Source organism: Lygodium microphyllum, chromosome 6 (genome assembly GCF_053477565.2).
Source record: "Lygodium microphyllum isolate KBCC chromosome 6, Lygodium_microphyllum_v1.1.10, whole genome shotgun sequence".
NCBI lineage: Eukaryota > Viridiplantae > Streptophyta > Polypodiopsida > Schizaeales > Lygodiaceae > Lygodium > Lygodium microphyllum.
Window position 1 is genome coordinate 33,278,136 of NC_141140.1, and position 18,442 is coordinate 33,296,577.

The 18,442-nt window shown below is 49.0% G+C and overlaps 1 protein-coding gene across 3 annotated transcripts in view; it reads left to right on the forward strand.

Annotated features, from left to right (window-relative positions):
* The window catches only part of LOC148034443 (uncharacterized), a 355,106-nt gene that overhangs the window by 115,679 nt on the left and 220,985 nt on the right, over positions 1-18,442 (forward strand). The window lies entirely within an intron of this gene.

Consider the following 18,442-nt stretch of genomic DNA (forward strand, 5'->3'; position numbering starts at 1 on the left):
GGATACAGCCAAGACCAGAGATCTTGCTTAAGAACGGCAAAATCCAACTGCTGCCACGTACGTCTTTCCGGTGCATCCATGATTGAATGTTCTGATGTGGACTGTAAAGAATCAACACACATATTAAAATCCCCCATCAAAAAACCCCGTTTGCCAAGGGACAAGGAACTCTGCAAGGTATGCCAAAGCTCCCGACGAGAGATCAGATCATTCGGAGCATAGAGGCCAAGTAACCATAAGATCTCTCCTTCAAATAAAATTTCAATCACCACAAAGCGGCCATGTACATCATTCTTGATAAGAATCGGCTGATATTTTCCATGTACAATCATAAGCACACCAGAATACTTCCTGGCATGTATCCCTGCATAGAACAAACGAAAACCATGGCAATCCACAACTTTACCGGCTTCACTATGACTCTTGTGTTCAACAGCACACAAGACATCCCACTGATTTTCATGCAATATTGTCCACATAGCATGTTGCTTGTGGCGAGAACAAATTCCGCGCACATTCCATGTAGCTATCTTCATGTGGAGGCAAAAAAGGATCAAGTACGAGGCACAGCTTGCCTTGATGAGACATTTTCGGCGAGAATGTCTAGTACACCCTCATCCAAGAAATCAGCCAACACGGCAAAAGAGTTCTGACGACCAGATTTGGAAGTGGATGGCATATCCGCTGACTTGGGGATGGAGCGGGGATAGCGATGATCCTATGGGGTAATGACATTACCTCGAGTATCAAAAGCCAGCTTAGCGGGTGGACCCTTAGGACCATCTGAAGACACTCTCCTAGCTGTTTGTTGCTAGGGAGCAAAGGAAACCATAGCAGGAGCCAAGTGTTCTGAAGACATCATTTCTCTTCTGCGCATATATGTACGCATGGAATCTGGTGAGGCAGCAGGCACAGTATCCATTGGCACCAGAGTCCAAACCCGAGACCTGTTGTTTACCTTTATTCAAAACTTTAGGTGGCTGTGTGGCATCTTGCGATGGCGCATCACACATCATATCTTCCATGGGCTGCCCAACATGCTCGACATCTGAAGTGTGGTGCTTGTCGGGGCATTCAGCCATAAAATGCCCCAATAGTCCACATGAAAAGCAATGTCTTGCAAAGTTGCCCCATTTCAAATGAAAATGTAAAGGATGCATGCCAGAGCAGTTAATGCGTAACCAAGCAGGCCTTTTTCGAGCAGTGTCCCATAACATACACAGGCGGTTGCGATTCATGGCCCTTAGGCTTAGGGGGACCAGGACAGTGCCCACAGCAGCCATGGCGTCTTTTAGCAGTGGCCAATAAACAGCCGGACAATTCTCCACTTCAACCCACACAGGGCATTCTCGTTGCAGCAGACGCTGAAAATCTGCCATGGGGCACCATGGCACCACATGAACCAGACGGTGATCCATGAACAATGGCAATTGAGACAGAAGAGCAGCACGGTGTGTCTCTGATTTCAACAGCACCTCAAAAAAACCCCGGGGGCCAACAAAAATCTCTTCAACACATTCCTCTTGTAGCAGACTGTGCAGCCACTGGTGAATACGGGAAAGCAGTGGAATCCTACCAGTGAAAAAAAGTATCACAGCAGGTTCATAGAACACTGAAAAGAAACGCAAGACATGTTTCGGATCCACAGTGGCTTCCAGAACTTCTTCCGTTGCAGAGTCCGAAAAAACTTCCTGATTATGTTGCACATAATCGCCCAGCAAAGTGTTAGCAAACTCCAACAGGTGCTCCCAATCAACCTCCTGGGAGTGCACAGAATCAGAAGCAACCTACGCATAGGAACGATCCTGACGATCCATTATCCCTGCGGAAGTATGCTTGGTGCAATTGCCCACTGGCTGGAGATCAGGAGCAGGGGGCATCTCCTTTGAGCACGGAACCATGTCCTCGGGTTCCTCGTTGTCAGAATCCGGACCAAGAGCTGCCACCGTTTGGTCTATGAAAGCCAGATCCAGGCCAGCCATATTGTATCAGCACGTATGTCGAGAGCGAAAAAATCGCGGGGGGCAGAGACACGCAGGCCGCAACTCGGCGCCGGTACAGAAGCGCACAGACTGTTCCGAAGCAAGCGGAGCTCCCTTCCCGGATTAGGGCAGGTCGTCACACCCTCCTGTTTCTACAAATGAAAGGCGTTCAATCTTCAGGCGTCGATGGGGCCACAGCCACACTGACGCAAAGGAAACGAGCACTGGCAGCGCAGGTGGGCGGTCGTCAGGCGAGCCGGATCCGACAGGTACAGGCAAACAGGGGCGGAACAGGCGGGCAAGCTCCAGGCGTCGACGGTGCGCACTATCAGGGTGCGCAGGTCAGGCGAGGGTAGGGACAGGGCTAGGCTACGTGGCGGCGTGGCGCGCAGGCGATGGAGGCGCACAGGCGACGAGGCGCTCAGGCGACGGGGCACTCAGGCGACGGGGTGCGCAGGCAACGGGGCGCTCAGGCGACGGGGCATGTAGTCGACATTCTCCGCCATCGCGTTCAATTCGCTCTCTCTCTCTCTCTCTCTCTCTGTCGTGGAACAGAGACGGAAGGTCGCACGCAGGGAGGCAGCACGGGTCGAGAGGACAGACAACGGCAGGGCAGAACGGCCTGTGCATGAGGCTAAGGGGAGATGTGAGGCAAGACGCAGAGCAGTAGGGCACGATCGCACAGCAGGGTCCCAACCTGGGTAGATGGCGAATGGCCAAGGCAGAAGACGGGAAGGTAGGAAATGAAGCGGGAACGAGGCAGAACGGGTAGGCACAGACTTCCGCAGCAACTTGCAACCATCCATAGGTAGGCGCCTGCGTGCAGGTCGACGTCTGCCGGTAGGGAGGGACAACGTCGGCGGCTCAGGGACAGGGCGTCCACAGGTAGGTCACGGACAGGGCACGCTCGTCCGCCATCTCCTCTCTCTCTCTCTCTCTCTCTCTCTTTTTTTCGTAAAAGGTAATTGTATTAATTACAAAAAAAAGTACAAGATTACATGATTACATGAGTACAAGAGACACGAGGGCCCTAGGCCAACGTGTGGGAAATCCCCGGACTAGTATACTAAAAAGGTTACACCAATCATGGCAAGGACCCAGAGGCAATTGCCAAATGCCAGGAATGCAAATCCTCCCGAGGGAGCAAGTCAGAGTGCCTGATGAGATCTAGCTGCCAATGCAAGAGCCCTTTAAGCCTTGCAATATGTCGCGGTACATTAGAGGCCGAATCAAAGAGAAAAGCATTTTGGGTGGTCCAAATGTGCCAGCATCCCCAGTATCTGAAAAAGTGAAATAAGATCTTCATATGTAACGGTGGCGGTGTGGGATACTTTGGGCGCAGAAAAACCCAATCGAAAGGAGTCAGTGAGGACCCCACCACTGCGCGCTAGATTTGCGACAAGAGCGACCAGATATTCTTGGCGAGCGGGCAAGAAAGAAAACGATGTCGGGCCGATTCCGCCGTAGTGGTGGAGAAGAAACAATTGCCATTCGAGATTCGATGCTTGGAAAGGGCCGAGGCAAGAGGAAGGCCACCAATCATTACCCGCCACAGAAAGACCTTGCATTTGAAAGGTGCCTTATTCTGCCATCCCTCCATCAGCGTTGCCTGCCACCATGACAGTGATTTCCGCAGGCCCCAAACAGTATTAGCTTTCACACCCAGCCATTGGTGATCTTTAATGAGAAGATGATACACCTGATTAGTAGAGGCCTTTTCCAAACTCAACCGGCCTGCAAGGTCCCAGTCCTGCCAAGGGCGATCCATAGCCAGGGCAGGAAAGGGTTGCCTACCCTGAAGTTCCGACGAAAGCTTCCCCCATAAATCACGGTATCCGCGCAAGATCCTGAAAAGTCTCCTAGCAGTCCGAAACGATGCGAGGACATTGCGAGTAGCAAGGGTAGCATCCGCAATCGAAGTCACACCCAAACGGACCATGCGGTTAAATCTGCAAGCGGTCCCCTACAGGATGCCAACGGGCCTTTTGGAGCACCACTTTCCAAGAGCCGACCAAGTGCAGTAACAAAGAGGAAGAGGGACTGGAAAATCGAGAGTCAGCATTAAGGACATGCCACCATGAGGCCCGAAGCCGTGTGTTACCCTGGCGAAGCCCGCTGTCCTCAAGAAAATAACGGGCTATGATGGTCCACGGGTGATGATCCACACACATGGCACGAAAAAGAGACCAACGAAGAGCCAGCATATGAGTTTTTGCATCCAAAATAGCTCCACCACCCATGCGCTTAGGGGTACATGCATGTGACCATGAAATCCAGGAAATGCCTGTCTGCAGTGAATCTTTCTTCCATAGCATGAAACGAATGGGACGAGTGAGAGCCTTCAAAGTAGTGGGCGTCCAAGGTAGTAATGGCAGGAAATACGTCAGCATTGGTAGCATAATTGTCTGAGCCACTTTGAGGCGGACATGGAACGGCCAGGCTTGCGACTTCCGATACATAAACTTCGCGGCCAGTTTTTGTGAAATCCACTCCAGCAGGTCCTTTGGCCGTACATCCACCCCCAATGGGTATCCAAGATACCTGACAATGGAGCCACGGGAAACCACCTAGCCCTGCCAGCCTAATGACTGTAAATCAGGCTCCGTGCAACTGAGAATGGCTGACTTAAAGGCATTGATGCGAAGACCAAAGGCTTGACCAAAGAGCGTCCAAACATCTAATGCCTTGCAAATGTTATCCCTGTCCGCCTGCAAAATCATAAAGGAGTCATCAGCCAAAGATTGGCTAATGAAGTGCTGCCCCAAAGGAAGAGATAACCCTGCCAGCTGGGCAGAAGCCGCCATGGAGGATAACATTGAAAGGACCGGGTGAGTAGCCAAGGCAAAGAAGAGAGGACTCAAAGGGCAACCCTGTCGGACCGAGCGTGCAAGGAGAAATGGCTCTGTAACCCCACCATTAAGCATAACTCTTGAAGAAGCCTCAGTACTAATGGTGTAGATCAATCGGGACATCCGGATACCAAAGCCCATAGCAGACATAAGATCTGCAAGGAAAGACCAGTCCACACAGTCAAACGCCTTTTCGAGGTCCAATCGAATCAAGACCACTTGCTGATTGGAGTGCCGCGCATAGTCAATAGCGATTTGCACATTTAAGATAGTATGCAAAATGTTGCGACCCTTAATGAAACCATATTGGAGAGGGTGCACAATAGCTGGAAGGTGCTTGTGAAGCCGATTTGCCAGCACTTTGGAGAAGATTTTATACATCGCCCCCATCAACGAGATTGGTCTCCAGTGTTGCAGCTTTGACGGCGAAGGGACCTTGGGAATCAGTTTGATAAGGCCTTCTTCCCATGAAGAAGGCATGACCCCTGTTTCCCAAACCTGCTGAAACATGACTACCAATGGCTTTACCAATTGCGTGGCCGAGTGCTCAAAAAATTCATTAGTGAGACCATCCCAACTAGAACTTTTATCCTTAGGCAGGTGCAACAAAACATCCATAACCTCCTCTTCGCAAATATCCGCCTCCAACGTAGCTTTCATATCATATGGAACCTGCTGGCGGACCAGATGATAGAAGACCGAGCGGGCATGCGTAACCTAGCTAGAAGGCAAGGGAGAAGAACCAAAAAGATCCATAAAATAATTTCTGCACATATTGATAATAGTCTGCGGATCAGTGACCATGCGACCTTCCGAATCCTGGAGTCGAGTCATATTTCCGTGAGCCGGAGAAGCATGCAAGGCGCGAAAGAACTTATGAGACTGGCAGGCACTATCTTGCAATGTGTCAGTCAAGTTATGCAGCTTGGCCTGCTGATAAGATTTCAAGCTAAATACTTGAATAAGATGGGCCAAACGCCGCTCCAGTGACAACAGAAAATCATCATCTGGGGAGTCCAGGAGCAAGGAACGGACCAAGGCCAATAAGTCGTCTGCTCCATGTCGACGTCGGCGACAAAGAGAGGCATTATGAATCCCATACTGCCGAGCAACCCGCTGCACATTAGAGAGCAGGCGTGCAAATGAAGCCAAGCCCTCAGAGGCGAAGTCCAATAAGAACCTCTCAATCAATTGCTGCATATAACCCTGAAAAATTGGATGCTTCAAATAAGAGGAGTTGAAGCGTAAAGGAAGCTTATCCAGCAACTGCATAAAAGGTGCAATAGATTGTGCCCGCATCTCAAGCTGGAGGGGGAAATGATCCGACAACGCATATTGCTGCAAGACCTTCATCTCCAGCATCTCGGGAAGAAAATCATCCCCCTGCATGATATACATTCTGTCCAACCGCAACCAAGTGGTTGCATATTGTGCGGAATGAAAAGTAAAACCTGAAACAGAAGGGTGAAGCCACGACCAAAGATCTTGCTCAAGTACGTGCAAAGCAAAGGAGTTCCATACCCGGCTTTCCGGCGTATCCATTACTGAATGCCTTGAGGTGGACTGAGAAGAGTCAACACACATGTTGAAAACTCCCATCAAAAACCCTCTGCGGCCAAGTGACATGGAGCCCTGCAAAGTCGACCATAGATCCCGTCGGGATGCGGGATCATTCGGAGCATAGAGTCCCAGCAACCATAAAATCTCTCCTTCAAATAAGACTTAGATTACCAGAAAGCGGCCCTGCACATCATTTTTAACAAGAACAGGCTGGAATTTCTCATGGACAATCATCAGCACACCCGAATAGCGCTTAGCATGTGTCCCTGCATAAAACAGACGGAATCCATGACAATCCACAACTTTGCTTGCCTCACCGTGACTTTTGTGCTCCACTGCACACAATACATCCCACTGGTTCTCATGCAAGACAGTCCACATGGTATGTTGCTTATGGCGAGAGCAAATGCCTCGCACATTCCACGTGGCAATCTTCATATATTTTCAAAAAAGGAAGTCAGGAACGAGGCGCGTGTTGCCTCGATTGCACCTTTTCCGCGAGAGCATCCAGGACACCCTCATCCAGAAAGTCAGCCAATACTGCAAACGAATTCGGGCGACCTGCTTTAGAGGTAGAAGGGAAATCCACTGCCTTGGGAGTAGGGCGGGGATAATGCCTATCCCAAGGTGTAATCACATTACCTTTTGCATCAAACGCCAGCTTAGCAGGTGGGCCCTTGGCGCCCTCTGAATAGACTTTCCTTGAAGATGGATTACGGGGGGCGGACGGGGCCGTAGTACGCGCAGCTTGCTGTGAGGTGACCATGTCTTTCCTGCGCCTGTACGTGCGCACGGAATCCGGGGAAGCATTAGGCCCAGGATCTGCCAGGCGTGCATCCAACTTTTTACCTTTTTTTTGTCGTGCCTCAATCCAGTCAGTGCTAGGGGAATCCAAACCCCGGACCTGTTGTTTGCCTTTATCCATGACAGTAGGTGGCTGAAGGGTCTCGTGTGTCGGGGCATCAAGCACCATGTCATCCTTGGGCTGCACAACCTGCGCCTCCTCAGAAGACGGTTGCCGTTCCGGGCATTCGGCCATAAAATGCCCTAATTGACCACATGAAAAGCAGTGTCCGGCAAAATTGCTCCATTTCAGGCGAAAATGCAAAGGATGCATGCCAGAATAATTGAGGCGAAGCCACGCAGGCCTTTTCCTGGCCATATCCCATAACATGCATAAACGGTTTCGGTTCATAGCCCTGAGGCTTGGGGGAACCAGCACTGTGCCCACAACCGCCATCGCGTCCTTCAACAATGGCTAATAGACCGCTGGACAATTTTCCACTTCCACCCACACCGGGCATTCTCGTTGAAGCAGACGCTGGAAGTCAGCCATAGGTCGCCATGGTACCACATGGACCAAGAGACGATCAAAGAATAATGGCAACCTGGACAGGAGCTCAGCTCGATGCGATTCCGATTTCCACAGCACCTCATAAAAGCCGCGAGGTCCAAGGAAGATCTCCTCAACACACTCCCCTTGCAATAAATGGTGCATCCACTGGCGAATATGTGAGAGCACTGGGATCCTGCCGGTGAAAAAAAGTATAACTGCACGGTCATAAAACACCGAGAAGGACCGCAAGACTGATTTTGGGTCCACCGTGGCTTCCAACACATCGTCCGCAGCCGCAGCAGAGAAAGTTTCATTATTATGCTGGACATAATCGCCAAGCATAGTATTGGCAAAGTCCAGCAAATGCTCCCAGTCAATTTCCTGCGAATCCACAGGTTCAGAGGCAACCTGCGCATAGGAATGTTCCTGAGGACCCATTGGCTTGTCTGAAGTATGCTTGGAGCGTTTGCCTGCAGGCGGCAGTTCAGAACCCGGAGGCGGCTCCTCCGTGCATGGCACCATATCCTCCGGCTCCTCTGTATCGGAATTAGGGCCAAGGGCTGCCACCGTCTGGTCTAGAAAATCCATATCCAGGCTAGCCATACTGCTGTCTTCTCGCTTTCGCTCGCTCCCTCACTCTCTCTCTTTCTCTCTTTCTGCAAGTCTCGCAGACCTGCAAAATCAGGGAACCACCCGGCTGCAGCAACAGGACTGCAACGGGGCTCCTGTGGAGAGCAGGACAGACACACGCAGATGAACCGAGACGCACAGGAACGGGGCAGACACCAGTGAGGCTTCAACGCGGCTGCAACAGGCTTCCACACTGAGGCAGAGCAGCCGACCACAAACCGAGGGCTCTGCACCGGGCAAACGTCAACAGGGCAGGCGAGGCGTCAAAGGGTCAGGCACAGGCCAGGCGTCGAGGGGACAGCGTGGAAGGGGGCAAAGGGCCAGGCACAAGCCAGGCGTCGAGGGGGCGGCGTGAAAGGGCACTGCTTGCTGGCGCAACACCAGCGACCAGCGGCGGATCTGACGCAGATCAGGGCGACGGCAGAGGGCACGATACACAGGCTGGCACTGATTAGGGCAACGGCAGAGGGCGCAATACAGAGGTTGCAGAAGCACACGAAAAGCAGAGCGTGGAGGGGCAAGGGCCGGATCCTGGTTGACGCGCTGCCCTCGACGAGCAGAACGAACAGGGAAAAGCGGCGCAGCAAGAACGTCCCGTCACAGCCAGTTCCGCTATCACTCCTCGCCATCTCTCCAACCATCTCTCTCTCTCTCTCTCTCTCTCTCTCTCTCTCTCTTGCGGAACAGAGACGGAAGGTCGCACGCAGGGAGGCAGCACGGGTCGAGAGGACAGACAACGGCAGGGCAGAACGGCCTGTGCACGAGGCTAAGGGGAGACGTCAGGCAAGACGCAGAGCAGTAGGGCACGATCGCACAGCAGGGTCCCAACCTGGGCAGATGGCGAATGGCCAAGGCAGAAGACGAGAAGGCAGGAAATGAAGCGGGAACGAGGCAGAACGGGTAGGCACAGACTTCCGCAGCAACTCGCGACCATCCATAGGTAGGCGCCTGCGTGCAGGTCGACGTCCGCCGGTAGGGAGGGACAACGTCGGCGGCTCAGGGACAGGGCGTCCACAGGTAGGTCACGGACAGGGCACGCTCGTCCGCCATCTCCTCTCTCTCTCTCTCTCTCTCTCTCTCTCTCCGTAAAAGATAATTGTATTAATTACGAAAAAGTACAAGTTTCTCTCTCTCTCTTTGTAAGAACGGCAAAATCCAACTGCTACCACGTACGTCTTTCCGAGGCATGCATGATCGAATGTTCTGATGTGGACTATAAAGAATCAACACACATATTAAAATCCCCCATCAAAAAACCCCGTCTGCCAAGGGACAAGGAACTCTGCAAGGTATGCCAAAGCTCCCGACGAGAGAGAGGATCATTCGGAGCATAGAGGCCAAGTAACCATAAGATCTCTCCTTCAAATAAAATTTCAATCACCACAAAGCGGCCATGTACATTCTTGATAAGAACCGGCTGATATTTTTCATGTACAATCATAAGCACACCAGAATACCGCCTGGCATGTGTCCCTACATAGAACAAACGAAAACCATGGCAATCCACAACTTTACCGGCTTCACTATGACTCTTGTGTTCAACAGCACACAAGACATCCCACTGATTCTCATGCAATATTGTCCACATGGCATGTTGCTTGTGGCGAGAACAAATTCCTCGCACATTCCACGTAGCTATCTTCATGTGGATGCAATAGAGGATCAGGTACGAGGCACAGCTTGCCTCGATGAGACCTTTTCGGCGAGAATGTCTAGTACACCCTCATCCAAGAAATCAGCTAACACGGCAAAAGATTTCTAACGACCAGATTTGGAAGTGGATGGCATATCCGCTGACTTGGGGATGGAGCGGGGATAACGACGATCCCATGGGGTAATGACATTACCTCGAGTATCAAAAGCCAGCTTAGCGGGTGGACCCTTAGCACCATCTGAAGACACTCTCCTAGCTGTTTGTTGACGGGGAGCAAAGGACATCATTTCCCTCCTGCGCATATACGTACGCATGGAATTTGGTGAGGCAACAGGCACAGTATCCATCATGCCAACAGCATGCTTGTTGCCTTTTTTCGCGCGTACATCTACCCAGTCATTGCCACCAGAATCCAAACCCGAGACCTGTTGTTTACCTGTATTCAAAACTTTAGGTGGCTGGGTGGCATCTTGCGATGTCGCATCACACATCATATCTTCCATGGGCTGCGCAACATGCTTGGCATTTGAAGTGTGGTGTTTCTCTAGGCATTCAGCCGTAAAATGCCCCAATTGTCCACATGAAAAGCAATGTCCTGCAAAGTTGCCCCATTTTCGAGCTGAACATTCAAAATGTTGTGCATAATATTCTGACCTTTAATAAAACCGTATTGCCGTGGATGAATGAGGAGCGGAAAAACTTTTTGCAATCTGTTGGCAATAATTTTATAGAAGATTTTATATAATGACAGAAATGGGTCTCCATTGTTTCAAAGAGGTCGGAGAGGGAACCTTGGGCAACAATCTGATGACAGCTTTCTTCCAATCCATAGGCATCATACAAGAGTTTCACACCTGCTGACACAAGCGTGTTAATGGGTCCTTAAGCTGTTGCACATGGGCTGAAAACAGCTCATTAGGAAGCCCATCCCAACCTAGACTTTTCCTTCTAGGCAAGTGAGACAACACCTCTTCCACTTCATCTTCAGAAATATCAGCCTCCAGTAGATTCACCCATTCTGGTTTAACCTAATTACTAACCAAGTCACAAATATATGTTCAAGCCGAGAGAACAGCATCGGAAAGAATCTCTTGCGGACCCAACAAGGCCCTGTAAAAGTCAACAGTCATCTGAATAATGGAGGCAGGATCAGTCACCATATCACCCTGACCATCTTTTAAGCACACAATATTTTCCCGGGCATATTTCTGATACAGACGAGCAAAAAATTGATGAGTTTGACAATTGTTATCATGTAAAGCTTCAGCTCTGGCCAACAATTTATATTTTGCATATTCCTCTTCCTGAAGAGATTGGACCCTGCCTTTCAGCCATTCAATGCATGTAAGCAAGTCATTGTTAGAGTCCCCAGTCTGACACAGAGACAAGGAATGAGCTAACAAGGATTGAGCATGCTGAAATTCAGCTCGAAACAAGGAAGCATGCTGAATACCATATTGTCGGGATAACACTCGCACATTATCCCTAAAAACCGCCCATGCTTCCATCCCTGTAGAGAGGACCCTGGAGCTAAAAGAGGCTATCAGTTGCTGAACACCTTCCAAAAACTGATTGTGCTGCAAAAAAGATTGATTAAACCAAAGAGGGAGGCAGGCAAGGAGAGCCATAAATGCATGAACAGGTCTGTGGCTCATTTCCAAGACCAAAGGGTAATGATCTGACAAAATATGTTGTTTTTCTATGCACATATCGATGATTGCAGGAAGAAAAGAGTCACTTTGACAGATGTATATCCTATCCAATCGGGCCCAAGTGTTTCGATGCTAACAAGAACGATAAGTGTATCCAACTTGTGATGGATACATCCAGGACCACATGTCCTGTTTCAAAGATGCCGCTGCAAGAGCGTCCCAAGCTTGCCGCTCAAGACCATCCATAACCAAATGCGGAGAGGTCGACTGCTCTACAGAAACACATGCATTAAAGTCCCCCATAACAAGCCTGGACGAGCCATGGCAAGGCAGTGCAGGTTTTTCCAAAGCTGACAACGTTCCCTTACATTAGAAGGAGCATACACGCCTACCATCCACAAAACCTCACCCTCAAAAATTATTTCGAGAATCAAAAATCGGCCACATGGGCCTTGAGAGACCAACGATGGTTGTAGGGAGGATTTCACAGCCAACATAACTCCCGATTTGTGCGGAGGACGACCACTAAAGAAAACTGCATAATCCTTATATGCATATGAAGGTCCAACCAAAGCATGTTGTTTATGCTCCACAGCACAGAAAACATCCCATTTTCCAGCTAGCACCACTTTCCACAACCGATACTGTTTTCTGCCCGAAGAAGAAATGCCTTTCACATTCCACACAGCAATTTTCGTGATGAATCACAATTGAAAAGAACTACTGAACTGCCGCTTTTCCTTTCCCTTTTACATCAATAGCTTTGGCAGCCAGGAATCTCTTCATTTCACCTCGAATAACATCAATAAGATCTGCCTTCTACAAACCAGCAATGGAAGCACGTGAAGGAAAGTGCCGGTGCTGGGAGCCGAAACCATCCTGAGGAGGCACAAGCCTCCCACGCGCATTGAATTGCAAGGCAAGATCAGAAGGCCTTTTATCTTCTACTGCCGAAGTACGTGAAGATTGGGATTTCATATTAAACCCCTTTCCTCTACGTTGAAAGGTTTGAGTAATAGGGGGCGGCGGAAGATGGGTAGGAATGGGGCGAGAATCCTGCGAGAATCCTGTCTTCCATTACGACGAACCACAGTAACCCTCTCTCTCTCTCTCTCTCTCTCTCTCTCCGTAAAAGGTAATTGTAATAATTACGAAAAATGTACAAGTTTACTTGATTACAAGATACATGATGACACTAAGCCATCATGTGAAAGGGTTCCAGTACTAAGAGTTACACAGTCATGGCAAACATGTAGAGGAAAATGCCATATGCCAGGGACGTAAGTCCTCCCTAGAGAGCATGTCAGAATGCTCGAGAACATCTAGTTGCCAATACAAGAGACCCTTAAGCCTAGCAATATGCCGCTGCACATTATAGGCGGAATCAAAAAGAAAAGCATTCCGAATGGTCCAGTTATGCCAACAGCCCCAAAATCGAAGAAAGTGATACACGAGCTTCATATGTGGCTATGTCGGACCACGGCTCGCCAAACGGCTGACAAGAATGACCAGATTGTCTTAGCCATGGGGCAAGAAATAAATCGGTGACGGGCGGATTCCACACTCGTGGTGCAAAAGAAACAGTTGCCATTGGAGATTCGTCGCTTGGAAAGAGCTGAAGCAAGCGGAAGACCACCAATCATCGCCCTCCAAAGAAAGACCTTATATTTGAAGGGTGTCTTGTTCAACCAGCCCTCCATCACAGTTGCCCTCCACCATGACCGGGATTTACACAATCCCCATAGAGTATTCGCTTTAGTAACCAGCCATTAATGATCTTTAATCAGAAGATGATAGACCTAGTTAGCGGAAGAATTGCCTAAATTCAGCCGGCCTTCAAAGTCCCAATCCTGCCAGGGATGATCCGAAGCAAGGACAGGAAAGGGTTGTCTGCTCTGGAGCACCATCAAAAGGTGTTTCCATAAATGCCTATATCCACGAGAGATCCTGAAAAGCCTCCTAGCTGTGCGAAACGATATTAGCACATTGCGACTGGCAAGGGTGGCATCTGCAACTGAAGTTAAGCCCAAACGTGCCATCCGGTTGAATTGTGGTCGAAGCTCGTGTTTACCTTCCCATGAAAGTAGCCACGAGACTGCCAACAATTCCAATTGAAAAGAATTAGTAGCTAAGCGATCCTCCGCTGGATGCCACTCAGCCTTCCGGAGGACCAGTTTCCAGAAACATACCAAATGGGTAAGCAACGATGAAGAAGAACTGGAGAACCACGAATCAGCATTAAGAACATGCCACCAAGAATACGGATTTGGGTATTGCCATGCAGAAGCCCATGATCCTCAAGGAAATAACAGCCTATAACAACCCACAGATGATGATCAGAGCACATGGCGCGGAAAAGAGACCAACGGAGTGCAAACATGTGAGTTTGGGCATCTAAAATAGCCCCTCCACCCATGCGTTTGGGGTGCACGCATGCGACCAAGAAATCCACGAAATACCTGCATGCAAGGAATCCTTCTTCCATAGCATGAAACGAATAGATTGAGTAAGCGCATTCAGAGTCGTAGTAGTCCAGAGCACCAATGGCAAGAAATATGTGAGCATTGGCAACATAATTGTCTGGGCCACTTTGAGGCGAACATGGAATGGCCAAGCCTGAGACTTTCAATACAGAAACTTAGCCGCCAGTTTTTGAGAAATCCACTACAGAAGATGCTCTGGGGGAACATCAACACCCAAAGGGTACCCAAGATGCCTGACAATGGAGCCACCAGGAACAACCATACCCTGCCAGTCCAACGACTACAAATCCAACTCCGTGCAGCTGAGAATGGCTGATTTCAACGCATTGATGCGAAGACCGGACGCCTGACCAAAGAGAGCCCAAACATCCAATGCTTTGCGAAGGTTATCCTTGTCTGCACGCAAAATCATAAAGTTGTCATCAGCCAAGGATTGACTAATGAAGTGCTGTCCAGAAGGAAGCGACAATCCAGCCAACTGAGTAGAAGCTGCCATATGAGATAACATCGAAAGAACTGGATGAGTCGCAAGGGCAAAGAAGAGAGGGATCAAAGGGCACCCTTGTCTGACAGAGCGGGCAAGGACAAATGGCTCAATAACGCCTCCATTCAGCATGACTCGCGAAGATGCCACAACACTGATGGTGTAGATCAGACGACACATCCAAGCACCAAAGCCCATAGCAGACATAAGTTCAGCACAACGAAAGACCAGTCCAAATAGTCAAAAGACTTTTCCAGGTCCAATAGAATCAGTACGACCTCCTGATTAGAATGCCTTGCATAATCAATCGCCAGTTGCGCATTTAATACATTGTGCAGAATGTTTCGGCCCTTAATGAAACCATATTGGACAGGATGCACAATGGCAGGGAGAAGCTTATGGAGCCGATTTGTCATTACTTTGGAAAAGATTTTATACATAGAACCCATCAAAGAAATTGGGCGCCAATGTTTCAACGTAGACGGCGACGGAACCTTTGGAAGCAGTTTAATAAGTCCTTCTTTCCATGAGAAAGGCATGATCCCCGTTTCCCACACCTACTGAAACAAAGCCTTCAATCGTTCCACCAATTGGGTAGCAAAAGCCTCAAAGAACTCATTGGTGAGACCATCCCAGCCAAGACTTTTACCCTTGGGCAAGTGTAACAAAACGTCCAAAACCTCCGCCTCACAAATATCTCACTCCATAGTAGCTTGCATGTCCTACGGAACCTGATTGCGGACCAGGTCATAAAAAACCGAACGGGCCTGAGTAGTTTGGGCTGAAGGTGGAGAAGTGGAACCAAGAAGGTCGAGGAAATAATTCCTACACATATGCACAATAGTCTGCGGATCAAGGACCAGGTGGCCTTCTACATCCTGGAGTCTGGTCATATTCTCTCGAGCAGGAGAGGCATGGAGAGCTCGAAAGAACTTATGAGTCTGACACGCACTAACTTGCAAAGTGTCTATGAGATGTTGCAATTTGGCCTGCTCATACGATTTCAACTGAAACTCTTTAATAAGATCAGCCACCTGCATTGCCAGTGCTAGTAAAAATGCATCATCTAGAGTGTCCACCAGCAGAGAACGAACCAAAGCCAGCAGGTCCTCCGCTGCTTGTCGACGCCGTCGACAAAGAGAGGCATGATGGATCCCATACTGCTGACCAACCCACTGCACAATAGAGAGCAATCGTTCAAACGAAGCAGTGCCCTAAGAGGAGAAGTCCAATAAGAATCTATCAATCAATTGCTGCATATAGCCATATAGCCCTGAAAGATTGCATGCTTCAAAGAAGACGAGTTGAAACGCAAAGGGAGTCTTTGCAGAAATTGTTTAAAAGGTGCAATGGGTTGTGCAAGTAGCTCAAGCTGCAGAGGGAAATGGTCCGACAAGGCATATTGCTGCAACACTTTCATTTCGAGCATCTCAAGAAGGAAATCATCATTCTGCATGATGTATATGCGGTCCAACCGCGACCATGTTGTTGCATACTAGGCAGAATGGAAGTAGACCATGTAGAAGACGAGTGTAGCCAGGACCAGAGATCTTGCTTAAGAACAGCAAGAGCCAACTCATGCCACAGACGACTTTCCGGCGTGTCCATTACCGAATGCTCAGATGTGGACTGGGAAGAATCAACACACATATTGAAATCCCCCATCAAGGAGCCGCGTTTGCCAAGTAACAAGGAAGTCTGCAAAGTATGCCAAAGCTCCCGATGAGATAAAGGATCATTTGGAGCATAGAGGCCATGTAACCATAAGATCTCCCCTTCGAATAAAATTTCAATCACCACAAAGCGGCCATGTACATCATTTTTAATAAGAACAGGCTGATATTTTTCATGTACAATCATGAGCACACCCGAATAGTGCATGGCCTGTGTCCCTGCATAGAATAAACGAAAGCCATGGCAATCCACAACTTTTCCAGCTTCTCCGTGACTCTTGTGCTCAACAACACATAAGACATCCCAGTGATTCTCATGCAATACAGTCCACATGGCATGTTGCTTGTGGCAAGAACAAATTCCTCGCACATTCCACGTGGCTGTTTTCATGTGTATTCAAAACAAAATCAGGTACGAGGCACAGCTTGCCTTGATTTGACTTTTTCTGCGAGAATGTCCAGGGCTCTCTCATCAAAGAAATCCGCCAACACGGCAAAAGAGTTTTGAGGACCAGATTTGGAGGTAGATGGCATATTTGCTGTCTTGGGAATGGAACGGGGATAACCACGATCCCACGGGGTAATGACGTTGCCTCTGGTATCAAAAGCCAGCTTAGCAGGTGGACCCTTTGGACGATCCGAATACACTCTCCTAGTGGGCTGAGGACGGGGGGCAGAGGAAACCATAGCAAGAGCAGAGTGCTTTGAAGACAACATTTCTTTCCTGTGCATATAAGTACGCATGGAATCTTGTAAGGCAGTAGGCATAGTATTCTCCATGCCAGCAACAACCCTGTTGCCTTTTTTTGCGCGTACTTCAACCCAGTCGGTGCCACAGGAATCCAAACCTGAAACCTGTTGTTTTCCTTTATCCAAAACTTTAGGTGGGTGGATAGCATCCTACGACGGAGCATCACACACCATATCTTCCATGGGCAGTGCAACATGCCCAACATCTGAAGTGTGTTGCTGCTCTGGGCATTTGGCCATAAAATGCGCCAATTGTCCACACGAAAAGCAATGTCCTGCAAAATTTCCCCATTTCAAACGAAAGTGTAAAGGATACATGCCAGAGCAATTGAGACGTAACCAAGCAGGCCTTTTCCTTGTAGTGTCCCATAACATACACAACCGGTTTCATTCACGGCCCTTAAACTTGGAGGGACCAGAACAGTGCCCACAGCGGCCATAGCGTCCTTTAACAATGGCCAATAGAAAGCCGGACAATTTTCCACTTCAAGCCACACAGGGCATTCACATTGCAGCAGACACTTAAAATCTGCCATTGGGCGCCATGGTACAACATGGACCAAACGGCGATAAAAAAACAAAGGCACTTTAGACAGAAGAACAGCACGGTGCGTCTCAGATTTCAACAGCACCTCAAAAAAACCTCGGGGCCTAACAAAAATCTCTTCAACACATTCCCCTTGTAGCAGACTGTGCAGCCACTAGCGAATACGGGAAAGCAGTGGGATTCTACCAGTGAAGAAGAGCATCACAGCGCGATCATAAAACACTGAAAAGGAGCGCAAGACAGTTTTCGGGTCCACAGTGGCTTCCAGAACATCTTCAGGTGCAGAGTCAGAAAAGACTTCCTGATTATGTTGAACATAATCGCCAAGCAGAGTGTTGGCAAATTCCAGCAAATGCTCTCAGTCAACATCCTGAGAGTCCACAAAATCCAAAGCAACCTGAGCATAGGAACGATCCTGATGATCCATTGTCTCTTCCAACGTATGTTTGGTGCATTTATCTGCAGGCTGGAGGTGAGGACCAGAGGGCATCTCTTCAGCGCACGTAACCATATCCTCGGGTTCCTCGGTATCAGAATCCAGACCAAGCGCTGCCACCGTTTGGTCTATAAAATCCAGATTTAGACCAGCCATATTGTATCACTACGTATACCGGACAGAGGCCGAGTGAAGATCTCATGGGAGGCAGAAACGCGCATCTCTCTCTCTCTCTCTTTTTTTTTTTTTCGTAAAAGGTAATTGTATTAATTACAAAAAAAAGTACAAGATGACTTGATTACAAGATACATGACAACAGTCCAGCCATCATGTGAAAAGGAGCTAAGTGCTACAAGTTACAATGTTATGGCAAGGAGGCAGATGAAATTGCCATAAGCCAGGGACG